Genomic DNA, 15,583 nt, shown 5'->3' on the forward strand with positions numbered 1-15,583 from the left:
GGTCGCTTCCTGCAGGCCTCCTCGGCCCCGCCCCGCGATTGGGCGCGGGCGCCGTCCATCCCGCCGGCCGCCCGGCTCTGGGCGCTGCCGGTGCGCGGTTCCCAGGCCCCGGGACGCGCTGGAGCGGTGCGTGCGGGAGGGCCTCCGGCACCCTTCCTGCGAAGGGTATGCGGGCTGCAGTGTGCTGTCCCCGGAATCGCTGGAGCGCGGGGTAGCCTACCTTGACCCCGGCGTCTGGAGAGCCGTCGCCGTTCTCCTCCGGACTGGCTTTCACTCCTCAGAGGCGTAACTTTAAAAATCCCGAATCTGGCTCCTAGCTGCCCCTGGCGCAGACGCGACCCCACCCTGGCCCTGCGCTCGCCCGACTTGGGAACTGACGCGTCGGCGCGTGCTCCGGTCCCTGTGCCTCGGGAGCCTGAGTGTCGCCGGGCGGGCGACTAGCACAGTCCCAGGACGCCGCAGAGACGCCGGGCCCGCGACGGCGCGGACTGCGGCCGCACTCGGAAGTGAAGCCTTCTGAGGGCGGCCGGGCCGCCGCGGCAGGTGCCCCCACACCCGGGATTTGCCGCGTGGGGGTGCGTGGAGAAACACTAGGGAAATTAAATGTTAAGAAGAGGACAGGGTGAGGGTGCTGCCGGCGTACAGGAAATGCTGCTGAGGAAAGCCCTGTCGGCAGCCGGGAGGGAGGCGGGGAGAGGCATGCCGTCCCGGCGCTCACCCCTTCTTCCCTGCCTTCCAGGCCACTCTCTGCCTAACGGAGAAAAGCTCTTGAATCTTTCTCTCGACAAGAAGAGATGAACTTTTTATGCCCAACTTGTCTACTGTCCTAGGTAATGTTGGTCACTTGTGAGCATTAAATGAAGCTATTGTAAATTGCTTGACACTGAATTGGATGCTAGCAAAGTAGAGGGTCCCAGAAGAATCTTTTAAGATAGACTAGAGTTGGCTCTGCTTAAATGGTATTTAAGTGGGAGTCACCTACAAGCAGGAATAAATCAATATAGAGGTAAGTTGGTCGCCTCCAACTTACCTTCCAGCCATGCCGTAGGATTTCCCAAGCAGGCTTTTGTCAGACTTTACAGCTGGTTTGGGAGGCTGGATCAAGCTTTCAGTCCCTCCTCTTCTAGAGGCAGCCTTCTTCTGAGCAGAGAATGTTATCTCTACTTCTCTATCACAAACACCTCCTAGAACACAGCCCTGTTGAAAGTTAAATAGAGGCGGTCCCTCCCACACTATTTCTCTGTGATCTAAAAGCAGGTACACATTGCGCGATCTCTTTTTAAGATATTGGCATAATAAATGGGAATAGGTATAATCAAACATGACAGAAAGCAATCCCATAACCTGGTAAAATTCCTGAGTGATCCAGCTTTACACAAGTTTCCCTGTTGTCCCCGTTACCAGTATTTATAATATTGTCAAGTATTTGTTCAACAAACATTTATGGAGACCCTGTGATGTTCCAGACCGGGCTAGGTTCTGAGAATGTAAAAATGCACGGGACACAAGGCCCTGCTCTTCAGGACCTCACCGTGTCACTCATGTAGGTCCCTATATGTTGTGGATGCTCTGCGAGAGTTATGACCAAAGTCCTCCTGAAGGAGTCATGAAGGGACTTTTTCTGGGGGTGCCTGGGAAAGACACAGGACCCTTCATAACACTTTGTCACTGTACATCTCACACTTATTGTTTCATTGTCTTCTGCATTGTTCTGTAAGGTCACAAGAAAAAGAACTTTGCCTCCTCCAGCATTTTGACCACTACAGCAATGACTGTGGCACTTAGCAGATCCTGGTCAGTGGGTTCAGTGGGTTGTCACTGAGGTGGGTCTTTCTGCTGCAGCTGCACTGTCCTCTACCTAATAGGTGAGAAGGAACCTAGCTCTGTGATGTGTTCCTTAATACAGGAATGTAATACATGTTAGTACATAATAATCAAATATGGACACTTGCAATAATGACATAAGCCACAATTCTCTTCCTCTCCCATTTTCCCATCCTTGTGTTTTGCAAACTAAAATAATTGAAATATCCTAAGCCCTTAACCCAAGATTGTCAGCACTTTAAAAAATACCCATAATGGATCACACAGAGTAAACAGTTGTGCGTGTTTTTGAAAGTCTGGGAGAGTTTCTGACTTTCCCAGAGGCCCAGTTCACATGCAGCCTGCCCTTGTCACAATGTTCCTGATGAACATTCTGAGCAAGCAGGTGCTAAGTGAGCCTTTTGACCATACTTGGATGGAATAATGGTGACACACGTGGGTGAGGACAAGACCCTCAAGTTGTCCACCTCATCCAACTGTGAGAGACCTTCAAGAGACACAGCTCAGGAATGATTTTGAACCTTCTTCACCAAATAAATATATTCCAGAAATAGTACTAGATTGAATGCTTGTGTTTTTTCTCACTGCCTTTTCCACTTGCCCTCTTGTTTCTTATCTTTTCAAGGAAGGGTAAACAGCCTTAAACTTGCAAAGACTATAGAATTGCAGCATCTGTGAAGATATCAGTGCATCATTTTGGGCCTCAGGATATCTTACTAAAAATAATTCTTTTGTCATTAATTTTACATTTGTTGAAATTTTAAGGAAAATCAACAATGAAAGCTAAAAGCTAGAATTGAACTATTGTGTGTTTGTCTCCTCACGTTCACATTTCCCCAGGCCAAGACTCTCCCTCCCTTTGTTCCCCAAGCCTTGCTTTCTGTCCCACAAAACTCTTCTTTCTCGTATGAACAGACTCAAGGAATTGATTCTCTTTACAATTCTGATTCAGATACACACTCCTTCTGAAATAATTTGAATATCAGTCTTACCTATTTTTCTGCAAGATGTGTAAAAAGAAAGTTCAAAGACTTATCAGCTCTCTACCTTGTTCCAAGATTGTGAACTTGTGGACTGACCTTTCCTGATACTTTTATCTAGTTATGTTTGAATTTAGCAAAACAAGCTTTTATTTCTTTGATACCCTACAGCAAGATTCTACTTAACAGATGATATGCATACACTGTAATAAACCTGAATGGGTAAATTAAATAAGGGTTTATAGTTCTCAATCTTACTTCCTTCATCCCCTTTCTACCAACCTTTTCTAAAAAATATTTCACTTATGTCAAATGAAAATTTACAATCCACAACAAATATGTATTGAATGCATACTACATTCAGGGCATTATATTACCCTCAAAGGTAATTCACATTCACAGCATGTGAATTTTATGACAAGGAGCAGAACTTGAGAGCAGGTGCTCAGGACCACCAATGAGTGGTGCCCACAGGGAGAGCAAGAGAGCCAGCCTTCTGCAGGTGGAGTTTGGGCCAACCAGCAAAGATTTCTTGAGGAATATCAGACCCACCAGGCAAGGAAGAGAGAAGAGAGCCCTGCCATTGGCAAAAGAAAGCACAGTGGGTGAAGACACAGGAACAGACTGTGCAAGGCATGTTTGGGAAACAGCTGTGGCCTTTGGCCACACGCAGACTTATTCACTTATACAACAAACATTTACATGGCACTTCATCCATGCCAGGTCCTGTTTGCATGTTAGGAAATCCTCACATGCCGATGAGCCTATGAACACCGCTTCACCTTTTCGTCCAAAATGGAAGCCTCTTACAGCAGACACTTGTTTGGATATGGTCTTGTGAAGTAAAATCAGAAGTGCTAAATCCTGCTGCAATTTAAAAAGAAATGGTTCAACTGCAGCTCAGAAAGCTGCATTACTGGTCCTGGTCTTGTAACATACTGGTAGTCCTGATACAAGCAAAGTATATATTCCTCTTACAATGAGGACAAATAGGATAACGTAAGAGTTACTAAGTAATGTGCTTATACCCCATACTATCTATAAGAGTCTAAGAAGAAACCCCAGTAATTAAAAAAAAAAAAAAAGCCTCAGTTCTGCTAGTATATGTGAAGCCTTTCTCTATGCTTACGTCTGGGGAACACAGACAATTATCAAATAAATAATGAGACCATCCTCAAGGAAGTACAATGCTGCCCAGCCAGGATTTTCACATGAGAAATAATTCAAAGAATAATGTAAAGGCAATACATCTAAATTGTAGACTTAAATTTAACCTTGTGTAGACATGCCATGGACATCTGGAAAGGCACAATTGGATGAAATGATCAAGGATCAGTGACAAATAGCTTTTAGGAGGGAAAGGTTTCACAAGTAAAAAAAAAATCCTGTATGTTTGTCCTATAATGTTCTTAATCCACCATGTCTCCAAGAATCTTCCAAGACAGGTGGGTTACTTCTTTTCTGATGATTCCAAATCTTGGCCATAGCTATGTACATTTTCTACCCCTTTTGATCTCTCTCCCCTCCTCTAGTCCAGATACAGACCCACAGCTAGACACCTTGTACCAATATTATCAGTCTTAGAGGTCTTAGAATCTTCTTCAGCCCTCTCATCTCACCTGGCTTAGAAATTAAAAAAAAAGAAGAAGTAGGGAGGAGGTCAGGGAGAAAGAAAAGAAGGAAGGGAAAGAGGAAGGAAGAAGAAATGGAGGGAGGGAGGATAAAAGGGAGAAAGGAAAGATCCTAAATTGTATGTAATTCAAAAGCATCTTCTGCCTTTGCCTTTCCCTAATAGTGGGGTTTTGGGGGGAGTCTAAAGAATTTGGTGTCAGACAACTAACTCTTAATCTGGCTTAGAGGTTTATTAGATGTATGCCTATAAACAAGTTATATCTCACAGTTCCATCTCCCTCCTCTAGAAAGCAGGGCGATAAAACGTCAGAGGGCCATGGTGTGACGCAGCAGATCATTAGTATTTACCATTTGTTCCTACTTTTCAAGGTAGAGACTGGAATTTTATTCCCAGCACCCCACATAGAACCTGGCAAATGGCAGGGACTTGATAAATATCTGATGAATGAGTAAGAGAGTACATGGATGATAAAGTACTGTTATTTTTGTCTCTTCTTCCATAGCAAATTTAAAGTTTATATCTAATTCCTTTGAATTTTATTCCTACTTGTGGCATACACTATTCTGTAGTGCTTTTTGTTAAGAAATAATAAAGTATTTAATAATGTATTCAATAATAATAATGATAGGTTAAGTTGATCTACAAGCAGCTGTTGTTCTATACCACTAGGTGGCGTCTATCAGTAGTAATGCTAAAAAGGACCACACAAACTCTGCCGGGTAGGAATTCTAAAGAAATTAATACAGAAAAGACATATTTAACATACATATATATGCATACACATTCATCTTTTACATTGATTTCTTTATAATTTTGTCTGTGAAGCTAAGACTTCCTATAACTTGGCAAACCACGTGCCTTCCTAATTTTAACAGTCTTCTACAACTATTTTAAGTTGTTCATTAAACTCTAAACCGCCTCAATGTACAAGACATTTCCCAGTAGCTGGTGACTACTCCCAAATCTTTCCTCAATGCTTGTGGGGAAAAAACACCTCTGGGACAAAATTTAGAAAAAGTTGAAAGCAATGCAGAGGAAATAAAAAGGCAGACAGACTATTCTGCCTACCTTCATCATTCATTGAACAACTAGGGATTGGGTACCCGGTATTAAATACTTTCAGGAACGTGCTTGCTGTGTCATGAAGAAAAACTAGCAGAACATTAAGAGAAAAATATGTATATTATGACATTTAAATCATATCAGAGGACAGATTTTTTTAAACAAAAACTGTTAAGGGTTATAAGGGAAAAAATAGAGATAAATGTGAAACGTTCTATCAGGACTAGGTAGTTTCTGCTTCCAGTTCCCAAGTGGATTAACAAGGTTACATTCCCTTATTCTGGCATTGCTTGTCTGCAGAACAGCTGTGCTGGAGTTTTCTTGGAGCTAGACCTAACTAGGGAGGGAACTGAGGTAGGAAAGGAGCAAAAAGTTAGTGGGCAAAGAGAAACTTAAGAGCAGCCAAGGATTAGAAATGTAACTTTGATCCAAAACAATCTGAAAATAAAGTTAAATCTTTGAAAAATATCCTTGGTATGGAGAGTGAATGTCCATGCTGTGTTTTATTCTGAGATCAAAGGAGTAAATATGGAGAAAAGGGCCATAAAACACCTTCACAGTCCTAATCCCAATGTTTCCAGAAATCGTAAAAGTAGGTGTAAAGTTTGCAAAAATGAACTCTGATGACTATGAAATTGTACTTCCTTATTTCCAAAAATGCAGACAAATGACTAAGCAGAGAGCCTATGGCAGGCACCATTATTATCCAACTACCAAAAAAACCTCATCTGTATTGAACAATATTTTCTACCACTCAATGTTCTAGAACCTAACCTATCAATTTTCCTCAAAGACTGGCAGCCCTTGCTAACTATGATTTTTTGTGGTAAAGATACTGTCACTTTGCTGAATACTAGACCCAATAGAATCTTCTTGGATTCCTCTTTCTCTGCCTTCCATGATTGAACAAGGAACGATTCTGCTTTCCCTAAAGATCTCTCTCACCAGGCTCCTTTCCTTTTCCCAGGCCACCATCCTCCTAGGTGCTTTTGTCTTTAGGAGAGTGTGGACAACTCTCCTAAATGCACTCTCTGCTTTCTGCCCCCTGACTTCCAAACCACCAAATACACACTACTTTAAGCACATACATTTTCCAGCTCACAGTCCTTCCTGAGCTTCCTGTTGCCCACTGGATAGTGTCCAAATTCTCCCCCACTTACACGCATTTACACCTTCTGCAGTCTGGCTCCAACTTCATCTTCCTGGACCTCTCAGCAGTATTGACCACTGCAGAATACTTTCTCCTCTTGACTCACTCACTTCCCCTCTACCCTGTTGTGCTACCTTCCCCTGGAATCCCTCCTCTCTCTGAGCAGGATGATTTCTTACCTCTGAAACTCCTGTCCCACCATATTGACATCTGGTGCTCTTTAGGATTTCATCCTGTCCTTCACTGTCTGCCTGGAAAATTCCATCCTTTCTAATGTTCACAATTACTATCCGCATGCTGAGATAGCTAAACCAATATGGAGACGGCCCTGGTATATACAATCAGCTGCCAGGAACCAGGCATGTACATGTGTATGAATATATAAATTGAGCAGGTATGGTGGCTCAGCGCTTCAGAAGGCCAAGGTGGGAGGATTGCCTGAAGCCAGATTGGTTTTTTGGTAGTTGAATAGCAGAGCAAGACCCTGGACAATGGAGTGAGACCCATCAATAAAAAGTAAAAATAAATCTATAGATTATATAGAGAGTACACCTGAACTCTGTGACCTCATCCCCTCTGCTGTCTCCAGCCCCTGCCTGCTCCCTATCCTTCAGCAATACCAAACACCATTCAGTCATTCTACACCACGCTTTACCTCTGAGAAGACTTTCTGTCTGTCAACAATTTTCCTCTCTCCCTGCCTCCAGGTTGCTGAGGCCCTGATCATCCGTCAGGTGTCAATGGCACTCCTCCTTGGTTCCCCCGGGCCAGGTCATCCCTCTGTCTTCTTGTGGTAGGTGGGGGCTGGATCATAATCCCAAAAGACACAACTCCCCATCCCCAACACCATAATCCTGAATGTTAAAAGCCTCAAAGATCAAAATCTCGAATATCTAAGATCCTAAAAAGTCACAGTCACAGGATAGTGGCATCCTGCTAGGTCAGTTCTCATAGACCCCACCTCTGCAATTGTCCCTAGTGCATCCCTGCAATACACTTTTTCATGTGTTATAGTTTTTTTGTTTTCTCTTTTTTAGTTTCTTTCACCATTTTAAAGGGTCAACATTACTTTTTACAATTTGCTATGCTATGTATTTACATCGTTTCCAATATTAGAGGTATAAACTGTAGAGACTTTAGAGAGTTTCTATTTTGTACATATTTTGCAAATTGACTCCATGAAGGTGCATTAAAAATATCAGGTAAAAATGTCAAAACTTCCTCAGTAAATGAAGACATGTCTTTTTTTGTACATCTCCATTGGTGAAAGATAATATTTCTTGAGATCGCAGCTCTTCCGGCAAGTGCATATGCGGTGGTGCCTCATCTTGGTTTTTGATTGATCTTGTCAAAAGTCTTAGGTTGTTCATCACCATATTTTGGGTCACCGCAGTTGCAAAATTGGGTGCACACAATTACCAACCGTAGTGATATGACTTTATACATTTTCCTTCTTAACTTTTTTCTTTATGATCATGGTTCATCTTCTCAAAGCTGCTGTACCTATGTGACTGTTGTTAGTATGCCCGAGTGTTAATGCTCCCAAAAATATGCATGTTATTGTGGCCTATTTCATTATTAAAGTGGCTTGTAAAGGATTCTGTCATGTTTTTATGTGTTTCTTAAATTACCTTTAAAAATGTAAAAAAAAAATTCAAGTTTTTTTTAGAGACAGAGTCTCACTTTATTGTCCTCGGTATAGAACTGTGGCATCACAGCTCACTACAACCTCCAACTCCTGGGCTTAGGCAATTGTCTTGCCTCACCCTCCCAAGTAGCTTGGGACAGGTGCCTGCCACAAGATTTTTTAAATTATTTGCTCCAGAATTATATTTTGAGAACTTTGACCTTTTGGGATTTCAATATTTGGGATTATGCCATTTGGGATTGTGTCTTTCAGGATTATGATCAGCTCCCCTTCTTGTGGCTCCTTGAGTTGGCCCATCCTAAACCTCATTGTGCTTTCTAGTGTGTGGCCTCTGACTTTCCCACGAGAATGTAAACTCACTGAAGGCAGGAAGCGTGCAAAAACCTTCATTTCCTTCTCCATGAAACATTCCTTCCCAACCCAATCTGTATTTGACCTCCCAATAGCTTTGGCAAAAGACGCCAACCTTAACCCCAGATGGACCCGTGCTGGTGCATCTAATGAATGAGGAGCTCAGCCCAGGAGAGGTGCATTCCTAAGGGACCCACATGCTGACAGGGAACCCATTCATCCTAAGGAAAAGACACATCTGGCCACTTATAGAAGCTTATATTTGGAGAAGAAAGGTGATTTTTTAGGAAAAAATGACGCCCATCACTCATATTACAGGGAAAAATAGGGATATCCTTTAAAATTATTAATTAAAATTCAGGGTAGCACTAGGACCCAGGATGTTGGCATTTGTCATTTACTATTATGATGGGACCCAACAGAGAGAGAGATTGCACCCACATTGAGCACACAGCTTCAAGCAGCACCGGCATACCTGTAGCCTTGTCCTGTAGGAGGACGCAGAGGCAGCAGCAGAGCCCATGGAGGGGAGACTAGGGCAGCAAGGAAGAGGGTGTCAGAGGCTCATACAGGCAGCAGTATCTGGCAGGTATGGTTTTACCCAGGCAGGGCAAAGGAGGCTACAGCCATAGTATCAGCTGCAGTGTCCCAAGTGACTCAGTGCACCTAGGGGAAGCCACAGAGCTACCAGCAGATTCAGTACTGTGCATGGAGACTTATCCCCTAAGGATGCCCAGACGTGTCTGAGAGAGGTAGTGATTTTGTCTGGAATTGGTGTTCTGTGTTAGCAGATGAGGCAAGAGCCAAAGACAAACAATTCCTCTGAACACAGCCCCTTCTCTACCGGAGGCCAGTCTGTTGGCATATAAATTAACCATACCTGTCACTGGGCCTTCCAGATAAGACCTTAAACTCTTCCCTGTCGCTGTGATAGGTACACTCTATGTCTTGTTCTCCAACCGCATTCGATAAGTGACGGAGATTAAGTCTGCCTGAGCACCTTGGCCACTGCTCAAGGAGCTGTGAGGAATGGTATGGGCATCCAGTGTTATTCTGAGCAGATATCACACAGGGAGCCATTACTCATCAGTTTTTGCCCCTGTGAGGGTGTAAAACCCAGAAAATGCTAATGGGATTTTTGTCTCCTCAGTACACAGGGCCAGAACCCCAATTTCTTGATAATCTTGCTATGTAAACACGGTCCTTTCTCCCTTACATCTATTCTTTCCATTCTCTGCCCCGCTATTTCCCAGAGGAAATTAGAGACGAAAAGCGTGAAGAGTGAGTGTTGAAGGTGTACTGGGCAAGTAATTATGACAAAGTGATCTCCCTCCAGCAATGTTCTAATAACAAAAGCAATTGCTTTAGGGTCACCTATTATGTTCATTATCCACGCCTTCTCTCCACACTGCAGCACAAGTCATCAATAATAGACTACGGTTGTTTCCTCCCAAAAGACAAGTTATGTGAAATAAAACACCATGCAGTGTAGTCTCAGACAAGATTTTTTATGTCCGTGTGTTGTTTAAGACTGCATCTGATTGCCTGATAATTATCCACCAAGGGCCGGCTCTGGTAGCCTGCGTTCCCCAGGAGCCGAGTGACACCTACAACATCAGCCACAGTCATCAGTCTAGTGCACAAACTATAAAGTCTGTTTATTTATTGCCATACCTCCTATTGACAATTACTCACTATATTCCCTCAGTGACAACTACCCAAGAGGGAAAAAAAGCGAAACTCTGCCTATGTCTATCCATCTGTGATGTTACAGATACTACACATACAGGTTTTTATTTGCAGTTCCTGGCTCATAACTCCTATACCCTTAGTATAGGAGTACCCTCTCCCACCCTTGTTTCACCGACCCAAGGTGAAGGTCATAAGACCCTCACTTCAGAGGAGCTTCTGCCCCATACCCTGGAGGAGGGAATGCTGCCTACAGAGGCCCAAAATAATCTAAGTGGGGCTTGAGGGGTTTAGATCACATGCTTTTTTTCCCAGTCACATTTCTACTTGGTTGTCAATCATGCATGTCCAATGAAGTCTCCATAGAGAGCCCAAGAGGACAGGGTTTGGGCAGCTTCTGGGTAGCTGAACAAGTGGAGGATATGAGAAGGTGGTGGCCAGGGAGGAGGCAGAGCTCCACACCCCTTCCCCAGCCTCACTCTGGATATATCTTTTATAATAACCAGTAAATATAAGTGTTTCTCTGAGTCTGTGAGCCATTCCAGCAAATTAATCAAGCCCAAGGAAGGGGTCATGGGAAGCCTAACTTGAAGCAGATTGGTGAGAAGTTCAGAGGCCCAGATTTGCCACTCATGTCTGAAGGGAGGGAGCAGTTTTAAGTACTGAGCCCCAACTGGTGGGATCTGACACTATCTCCAGGTGGATAGGGTCACACATGGATTGGAGGACACCTAGTTGGCATCTGCTACAGAACTAATGGCTTCCTGGTGGTGGGGAGAAATCCCCACATATTCTGGGGTTACAGTAGTCTTCCATGTTGACTGCTGTTGGATTAGTAAGAGAGCAGAGGGAAAAGAGTTTGAGTTCTTCCTAACTCTATCCTATCTGTATACAAATCAGTGATACTCTCCAAATGGGAGGTCCCCACTGGTTCAAAGACCATACCACATTACACTTCATTTGCTCCTGTTCCCGTCCTCTCATGCTGTCAGTGTCTACCAGCTGGAAACCACTAGAGGGGACCTATCCAGACAAGACGAGACAACACACAATTATCGTCTTTAGTATTCCCACTTGGAAAATTGACTAGCATTCATGTGGAACAATAAAATCAAATTTGCTGGCACTTTATTTCCAAGTCGTGGATATAAAGAGAGGACCAAGGGGGCGGGACTGGGCACCGGGGGAAGACAGCAAAGCAGAAAGTGCATCCCGTGTCAGCTGTAAACACATAGCTGAAGCACTGAGCTCATTCATTCCAAACATTCTGTTTTCTCTCTTCCTTGTAAAGAAAACTCAGTAATCTTGATTTCTTACACGTTATTTGTGCATCAGAGAATCTCTCTCTAGCATTCTCCTGCTGTGTGCTGGGTACCCTCCCAGAGAGGAGGAGTGCTATGCCACAGGTTTGTCTCGTCAGTGACAAATATAGATATAAACCAGCTTATATCTAGTTTGTGGCTAAAAAGCCCCAAAGACTATAGGGCAGGACACAAGGATGTAAAACAACCTGCAGATAAATGCCCATTCATTCACTTGTTTCCTTTATTCATCCATCCCTCTATTTACACATCCATCCATTCACCTATCAGATATTCTTCATGTGCTACTGCATGCCAAGCATTGCACAAAGATATATTTAAGCTCATTCTCTAGTGGAAAAGACAAACAAGTCGATGAGAAATTCTGAAAAAGAAACAAAAAAAGGATAGTCACTAAGTCTGGGATCCACTCCAGCAGCCAGGAAGGAATATGATGCCAAAGTCAGCCCCAAAGAGCGCCAGGGATTGGCGCAGTGGAGAAGAAGCCTATTCTGGATTAATACGCCTTTCCCAATTCCTTCATAGCTGCCACTTTTCTCTAATTTTCACCCATGCCCCCTTCACATCCTGCAGCTAACTCTGATAAAAGCAGTGCCTTGCTGTACCTTAACTTTTCCATTGCCTCAGCTCAAAATTATAATGTATTATGGATATTTTTAAACCAAATATAGTGCCATGTTTTCCAGTTTAGAGACAATGCAAAAAAAATTATTTTATTCTTTAAGATAAAATTTCCTGAACCTAAATATACATTTACTACCTAAATATTTTAAGGTGGTCTTTTTACCTGAAATTTTTGCTTTGCTAAGGTTCTTCTTTTTCTTTGCCTTATCATTTCATCCATTTTTATGCTCTTACTGGAAAGGTAAGCAAGAAAAATAAAATTTCACTAATAGATACAGGTAAATATAAAAAGTCTAAGTGTCTGAGTACTCTATAAGCCCACCTCTATGACATGGTGGGCTTCTCCATAAATTTTGAAATGCCATGTAATCCATTTAGTCATTTCAATCTGAATAAATTTTTATATGAAAAACCCACCAACTTTAACATAATCTCTTGTTCTTGAACTTTGTTGTCAGCATTTGTACTTAGTTGTTGAAATTTACAGGAAAATTGTATTTTAGCTTGAGAGAAGATTTTATTTCTGTTTTTCTGTGCAGGTTCTACTATTGGGTACCTGCTAAACTTCAACCTGCTTTTCCACTCTCCTTCAGAACATAAACTTAGCTAACTAAGGCTTTTTGACTTTTTCCAGAAAAGGAAATATGACATGACCTCAAAGCAAGAGGCAGTGCTACTTTTTGTAACTGCTATGAGAAAAGCTTATCCCATTATAAAGAAGAAAATAGACAAAGCTGATCAAGAGGACAAGAAGCCCATCTAAGGAAAGAGACTACTGAAATCGGGCTCTGACCTTGGAAACTATCTGGACGCCACAGAGAATATGACAATAATTTTTATCCTTGTTGCAACCCAATGACTGGATTTTCATCTTTGCTGCAACACAGTCATCCGCCAATGACTCACCTCTCCCAGGATTATTGCTTTTCACAGCAGAACCTTTACCCTACAGGTAAGACAGGTCCTATCACCAAAATCTTGACAGTGGAGACTCTCCTACACAAAGTCTTGAATTTGCCTCTAAAGGAAAATAAAGTCATTAAGTTAGCCATGCACGTAACCATATTTTCCAGGTAATACAATCTTTTCTTTCATTGTACTGGCAGCCAGGTGGTCTGAGGCCTAGCTTGGCTCTGCCAGAGAAGCTATGGGCTCAAGGGACTTCACTAGGTCACTGGGTAACTCAGTTTGTTTGGCTCCCAGGGAGAGGTAATTAATCTAAAATCTCTTAGGATGTAGGAATCCATAACAAATGGATAGAAGGCTGCAATCCTTCAAGATTAGCAGAAGCCACTTACTTGGAGAGGTTTCTGCTCAATGATAGAAGGGAAATATTTCTGATTCTTCAGACAATGCCACTTCCTGAATACAATTTGTTGTGCTTTTGTGTTTACTTTAATAAAAAGCCTATTTTAGGCAGGATGTTTCTTCTTAAAACTAATGACCAAAAAGAGTTGTTTGCCTCCTTGCTCTTTTCTATTAATTAAGGCAGTTATAGCTAGAATATGCTATTTTTATTTCATTTCAACTCAAAGGTTAGTTGAGTGGAATGGAAATGATTTCAGAGCAGTGCAATCCTAGATCACAGAATCTGGAAGTTTAAAAGAAAATTACAAAGGTTTCCTGGTCTCTTCTGCTACAATTCAAGACCAACTGAAAAATATGTTGTTTTAAAGTTCTTAAAAAAAATTTTTGTTTATTTATTTATTTTTTATTGTTAAATCATAGCTGTGTACATTTGTGCAATCAAGGGGTATAATGTGCTGGCTTCATACACAATCCGAAATGTTCCCATCAAACTGTTCAACGTGGCCTTCATGGCATTTTCTTAGTTATTGTATGTAGACATTTGTATTCTGCATTAGTAGGTTTCGCCTGTACCCATTCTAAGATGCACCATAGGTGTGGCCCCACCCAGTACCCTCTCTCCACCCTGACTTCCCCCCTCCCTTCCCCTCCCTTGGCCCTTTCCCCATATTCTTGTGCTATAGTTCGGTTATAGCCTTCATATGAAAGGTATAAGTTAGCTTCATAGTAGGGCTGAGTACATTGGATACTTTATCTTTCATTCTTGAGATACTTTGCTAAGAAGAATATGTTCCAGCTCCATCCTTGTAAGCATGAAAGAGGTAAAGTCTCCATCTTTCATTAAGGCTGCATAATATTCCATGGTATACTGTACCACAATTTGCTAGTCCATTTGTGGGTCGATGGGCACTTGGGCTTCTTCCATGACTTAGTAATTATGAATTGGGCTGCAATAAACATTCTGGTACAGATGTCTTTGTTATATTGTGATTTTTGGTCTTCTGGGTATATACCTAGTAAAGGAATTATAGGATCGAATGGCAGGTCTATTTTTAGATCTCTAAGTATTCTCCAAACATCCTTCCAAAAGGAATGTATTAGTGTGCATTCCCACCAGCAGTGTAGAAGTGTGCCCTTTTCTCTGCATCCACACCAACATCTCTGGTTTTGGGATTTTGTTATTTTGGCTACTCTTACTGGGGTTAGGTGATATCTCAAAGTAGTTTTGATTTGCATTTCTCTGATGATTAAGGATGATGAGCTTTCTTTCATGTGTCTGTAGATCGTGTGTCTGTCTTCTTTAGAGAAGTTTCTCTTCAAGTACGTTGCCCACCCTGAGATGGGATCACTTGTTCTTTTCTTGCTAATACATTTGAGTTCTCTGTGGATTCTGGTTATTAAACCTTTAGTGGAGGTATAACCAGCAAATATTTTCTCCCATTCTGCAGGCTGTCTGCTTGCTTTACTTACTATGTTCTTGGCTGTGCAGAAGCTTTTTAGTTTGATCAGGTCCCAGTAATATATTTTTGATACTGCTTCAGTTGCCTGGGGAGTCCTCCACATAAAATATTCACCCAGGCCGATTCCTTCAAGAGTTTTCCCTGTACTTTCTTCAAGTATTTTTATAGTTTCATGTCTTGAGTTTAAATCTTTGATCCAGTGAGAGTCTATTTTAGTTAATAGTGAAAGGTGTTAGTCCAGTTTCAGTCTTTTACAGATCTCCAGCCAGTTCACCAGCACTATTTGTTAAATAGGGAATCTTTTCCCCACTGAATGTTTTTAATTGGCTTGTCAAAGGTCAAATAACGGTAAGTAGCTGGATTCATCTCTTGGTTCTCTATTGTGTTCCAGACATCTACTTCTCTGTTTTTGTGCCAGTACCATGCTGTTTTGATGACTATCGATTTATAGTACACTCTCAAGTCTGGTAGCGTGATTCCTCCTGCTTTGTTTTTATTGCTGAATAATGTTTTGGCTATTCGAGATTTTTTC

Source organism: Nycticebus coucang, chromosome 10 (assembly GCF_027406575.1).
Source record: "Nycticebus coucang isolate mNycCou1 chromosome 10, mNycCou1.pri, whole genome shotgun sequence".
In the NCBI taxonomy this organism is placed as follows: Eukaryota; Metazoa; Chordata; class Mammalia; order Primates; family Lorisidae; genus Nycticebus; species Nycticebus coucang.